The sequence below is a fragment of the Leucopleurus acutus genome (assembly GCF_964270905.1).
Source record: "Leucopleurus acutus genome assembly, chromosome: X".
In the NCBI taxonomy this organism is placed as follows: Eukaryota; Metazoa; Chordata; class Mammalia; order Artiodactyla; family Delphinidae; genus Leucopleurus; species Leucopleurus acutus.
Window position 1 is genome coordinate 39,622,878 of NC_139148.1, and position 5,728 is coordinate 39,628,605.

The 5,728-nt window shown below is 37.6% G+C and overlaps 1 pseudogene across 1 annotated transcript; it reads left to right on the forward strand.

The window, feature by feature from the left end:
- The first annotated feature begins 4,827 nt into the window (after positions 1 to 4,827).
- LOC309978553 (glutathione S-transferase Mu 4-like) lies at positions 4,828 to 5,473 on the forward strand (annotated as a pseudogene). The gene has a single exon. The product of its transcript is annotated as a glutathione S-transferase Mu 4-like (transcript).
- Positions 5,474 to 5,728: the final 255 nt, after the last annotated feature.

The window sequence follows — 5,728 nt, forward strand, 5'->3', positions numbered from 1 at the left end:
CCAACAAACACATGAAAGAATGCTCAACATCATTAATCATTAGAGAAATGCAAATCAAAACTACAATGAGATATCATCTCACACCAGTCAGAATGGCCATCATCAAAAAATCTAGAAACAATAAATGCTGGAGAGGGTGTGGAGAAAAGGGAACACTCTTGCACTCCTGGTGGGAATGTGAATTGGTACAGCCACTATGGAGAACAGTATGGAGGTTCCTTAAAAAACTACAAATAGAACTACCATATGACCCAGCAATCCCACTACTGGGCATATACCCTGAGAAAACCAAAATTCAAAAAGAGTCATGTACCAAAATATTCATTGCAGCTCTATTTACAAGAGCCCGAAGATGGAAACAACCTAAGTGTCCATCATCGGATGAATGGATAAAGAAGATGTGGCGCATATATACAATGGAATATTACTCAGCCATAAAAAGAAACGAAATTGAGCTATTTGTAATGAGGTGCATAGGCCTAGAGTCTGTCATACAGAGTGAAGTAAATCAGAAAGAGAAAGACAAATACCATATGCTAATACATATATATGGAATTTAAGGAAAAAAAATGTCATGAAGAACCTAGGGGTAAGATAGGAATAAAGACACAGACCTACTTGAAAATGGACTAGAGGATATGGGGAGGGGGAAGGGTGAGCTGTGACAAAGCGAGAGAGAGGCATGGACATATATACACTACCAAACATAAGGTAGATAGCTAGTGGGAAGCAGCCGCATAGCACAGGGAGATCAGATCGGTGCTTTGTGACCGCCTGAGGGGTGGGATAGGGAAGGTGGGAGGGAGGGAGACGCAAGCGGGAAGAGATATGGGAACATATGTATAACTGATTCACTTTGTTATAAAGCAGAAACTAACACACCATTGTAAAGCAATTGTACCCCAATAAAGATGTTAAAAATAAAAAAAAATTTAAAAAAATAAAAGTTTGGAGACCATTTTTCTAAACTTGCATAATCCAAAGTGTACTGTAACTTGCACTCTTTGCACAGAATGTTAACTGATATTATGAATAAATATAAATAATATGAAGGTTCTCATAGACTTACAAGGATAGGAAATGCTGCATTAAGCAGAACTGGACATGTTTCTTTGCTACATGACCTCTTGGAGCCTTTATGATGCCAGTATGATGACTCTCCAAGATGGACACAGTGTGCAGTATTCTCCAAGCTCTGGTTCTGGGAAGAGGTTTGTTAGCCTTATTTTGTGATCAGTCTGTGTGCTTCCTAGTACCCAGACTTATGGTAAAAATACTACATTTGGCTTTTTGTGAGTTTGTAATGTCTTGCTAGCATCAAGTTACCAGTATGTTTTTCTTCATCCTAAGTAAAGAGTAGTATCACTTTATTTTCCCAAAAGAAGTGAAATTGTATTGGGCAATTAATCAAATTCTGACCAGATTGGAAGTATGAATTACTTTTATTAATCTCTAATACATCTAAAATAATATCAAAATATTCACTACTTTATTTGAAGGTCTAACCAAATAGTGAGATAATATTATCTCTCTCTCTCTCTCTCTTCCCCCCCCTTGCTCCATATACATATATATATATATATATATATATATATATATGTATGTATATATGGATTCTGATGCAGGCTAAAGTTTGAGAAGCTTTGTGCTACTATAATGCATTTAAAATTTTTTGGATTGCAACCTACAGTAATAAATGCATTTAATTTATTCTTATTTATTTTTATTTATTTATTTATTTTGGCTGCGTTGGGTCTTCATTGCTGTGCGCAGGTTTTCTCTAGTTGCAGCGAGCTGGGGCTACTCTTCATTGCGGTGCGCAGACTTCTCATTGCAGTGGCTTCTCTTGTTGCGGAGCACGGGCTCTAGGAGCGTGGGCTTCAGTAGTTGTGGCTCACGGGCTTAGCTGCTCCGCGGCATGTGGGATCTTCCCGGACCAGGGATTGAACCCATATCCCCTGCATCGGCAGGCAGATTCTTAACCATTGCGCCACCAGGGAAGCCGAATAAATGCAATTTAAATGGTATCCCAGTACACATCTATATTACATTCTCTCTATTTATACAACTGAAACCAAATTTCCATGAAACAATAGTAGTCCTGAATGTGCACCATGATGTTTTCTAGTCTTTACCATCTCATTCCATTTCATTAAAAAAAATATGAATCATGACCCTTAAAATGGATGAATTTTATAATCAATTAATGGATTATGACCTACAGTATGAAAAACACTGATCTCATGTCCTGTCCTGTGCTGTAGAGACTGGATTATTGAAATCTATGTTCCACAGACTCCCTTGCAACTGGATTCTGCATGTATATAACTCATGTAAGATGGAAGGCAGAGTTTTTTTGAAGCAGCATTAACAGAGCTCCCAATGTCAAGTAACTAACTTCATGGGTATTGAGGGGCAGGGTGTGGGGTTTCAGTTTACCTGTTGTGGATCATAGCAGGTATGGTGTGGTACTGCAGTAGCGCTGGTAATAATGGTATCCTGATTACAGCAGCTTTTTTTTTTTTTTTAAACAGCAGCTTTTTGATTATGGCAGTGGCTATAAGTTTCTGGAGCTAGAAGTTTCCTGATGTAGAGGAAATAGCAGATTTAAATTTTAACTAGATCAGTGCTACTCAAAGTGTGGTCCACGTATCAATGTTAGTCCAAGTTTGTTACTTGTCTGCAGTAAGTACAGAAATTGACATTAAGTATTTTTAAAGTTTTATTGCAATTTGACGTTGCTGCCACATTCAAATGAGTGATCAGTTGACTTTGACAAAGTATGGGTCTGTCATCTATTGGAAAAAATTATCACACTAATCTTTCACCATAGGTGATTTAAGAAGCACTGAGCTAGATTATACTGGAGGTTATATGGACATTGAAATGAAGGTAAAGAAATAGGGAGATTTCCAGTTAGGATGATACAGTGATTTCATATTTTATATACCCTTCTGGTCCAAACATATAGCAGAGAGAGATAAAATGTAAAAATAGAAAACCAAAAAAGATACAGCCAGCTCTAAAAACAAGAAAATGGAACAGAAAGCAAGCAGTAGTACTGGACTTGCTGAGTTCCAGGTTGAGAAGCAGAAAAAATCATCTAGGATTTTGGTGACTGTGAAGTATAAATTTCTTCGTTGATGATATGTTGGTAGTAAGTTCAGTGTTGTCTACAAATCTCTTTCTTTCAACTGATCTTAAAAGATTGCTATTTTCTCTCAGATCCCCATTGTCCTCCTTATCTTTTGGATAAGGAGTATGAAGTCAGTCTATATTTAATCTGCCAGTTTTTTTCCCAGATAGCTTTTAAGATATTCTCTTGGTCTTTGGAATACTGCAGTTTCACTATGATATGTCTGAGTGTGTTTTGGGGATTTATTTTTACTTATCCAGCTTGATATTTAGTATGATTCTCAATGTCATTATCTTTTCAAATATTATCTTTCATGCTCTGTGTTCTCTTCTTTTGGAACTTCTATTAGAGATATGGTGAACATTCTTATTCTATTCTCTAAGTCTCTTAATTGTGCTTTTACATCTTTTATTTCCTTTTCAGTTGTACTCCATTTACGTAATTTTTTTCATACTATTTTTCTAGTTCAGCACTACTGTCTTCAGCTATGTATAGTGTGTTTAACATATCCATTGAGTTGGTAATTTCAAAAACTATATTTTTTTACTTCTGAAAATTTCATTTTGCTGGTTTTCAAATCTTTCTGTTTGTTTAGTTGGTAACAGTATTTCCCTCCATGATTTTTAATTTCTTATTTTTTTTTAGGCAATTTAATGTGCTTAGGAAGTATATGTATAATTCCATTATATGAAGTTCAAAAGAATAGTACTCTTCATGTTTTTTTATGCTGATTCTTATTCATGGTGGCCTGTTTTCTTGTATTGGTTGTAATTTTTTATTATGAGCTCATGCTTTGTGGAAGGGGAGAAAATATTTATGCATGGAAATCCTTTGTGACCCATTTTGAGAATGAGTCCTTTCACAGAAATCTTACATTTTCTCTTCTAGGCCTCTTGAAGTGTAATCAAACTGAGACTACTTTTCCAATTTTATACTGATTTCTAAGGAGTTTCCTGGATCACTCAATGTGTTAGAATAAGAGAGAATATCTTTATTTATTTTTTGTTTATTATTTTTTTGAGTCCCCGTTTTCAATTCTTTTTTAAAAATTGAGTTATGGTAGATGTACAATATTATATGTTACAGGTGTACAATACAGTGATTCACAATTTTTAAAAGTTATACTCCATTTATAGTTATTATAATATACTGGCTATATTCCTTGTGTTATACAATATATCTAGAGAATATCTTATTCATAAGTATGGTATATCACTCAATGGGATCTGATTCTCCAGATTTCCAATGTGTGAGTGTGTGGGGTTTCCCCATAGCACCAAAAAATTCTCCAGACACCAGCTGGGGGTCCTATGATTCAACTCAGTTCTGACACTTATCTACCTGGAGATAGCATCAGATTCCATAGGTTAAGGGTTCAGCCCCACAAGACTGTCCCCCCACAACACACTTCAGATACCAATTGCAAGCCCAGGTTGTCACCTGTACTTCTGACCAACTGACTATAAATCAGAGTTTCCCACGACCCCCTCCTTGGGTTTTATTAGTTTGCTAGAGTGGCTCACTGTCCTCTGGTTCCTTCTTTCCTTCCTTCCTTCCTTTCTTCCTTCCTTCTTCCCTATAACTTTTTATTTTGATATAATTTCTAACTTAAAGAAAAATTGCAAGGATGAAGTTTCAGCCTAGCTTCACTGAGGTCATCCCCTGAGTCCACAGAAAGCTAAACCACGGCCATGAACTCGGGTTACTGGAACATTCACAGGCTGGCTCATACCATCTGCCTGCTTCTGGAATACAAAGACTTAAACTATGAGGGAAAGAAGTACATGGCGGGGGATGCTCCTGACCATGACAGAAGCCAGTGACTGAATGAGAAATTGAAGCCAGGCCTGGACTTTCCCAATCTGCCCTATTTAATTGATGATGTTTTTGAGATCACCCAGAGCAATGTCATCTTTTGCTACATTGCTTACAAGTACAACCTATGAGGGGAGACAGAAGAGAAGATTCATGTGGACATTTTTGAGAACTAGGTTATAGACACCTCCAATTAGCTGGTCAGTGTCTGCTACAGCCCTGACTTTGAGAAACTGAAGCCTAAGTACTTGGAGGATCTCTGTGAAAAGATGAAGCTCTTCTCACTTTCTGGGGAAGAGTCCATGGTTTGCAGGAGACAAGATCACCTCTCTGGATTTTCTTGCTTATGACAGTCTTGACCTGCACCATATATTTGAGCCCTAGTGCCTGGATGCATTTCCAAACATGAAAGATTTCATTGCCCACTTAGAAGACCTGAAGACGATTTCTGCCTACATAAAGTTCAGCTGCCTTTGCCCAGGCCCTGTGTACATAAAGATTGCTGTGTTGAGCAAAAAGTAGAGTCCTGTAAGATCAGAAGATAGGAGCTGTCCCTGCTTCACTGGGGCCCTGAAGAAAAGCTGGACCTCCCTGTACCCCCAGAATCATCCCTCTTGTTTTTTTCTCCTTCTTTTCTTTCCCCTCCCTCATCCTTCAGGCCTTATTAGACCCCTTCCCCTCGGCTAATCCCTGTTCATCTTGGCCCTGTAAAGGTTTACTGTACCTTATTTTTCTTTAGCAATTCCACCCCCCCCCCAATCTTATCCTTCCTGCATA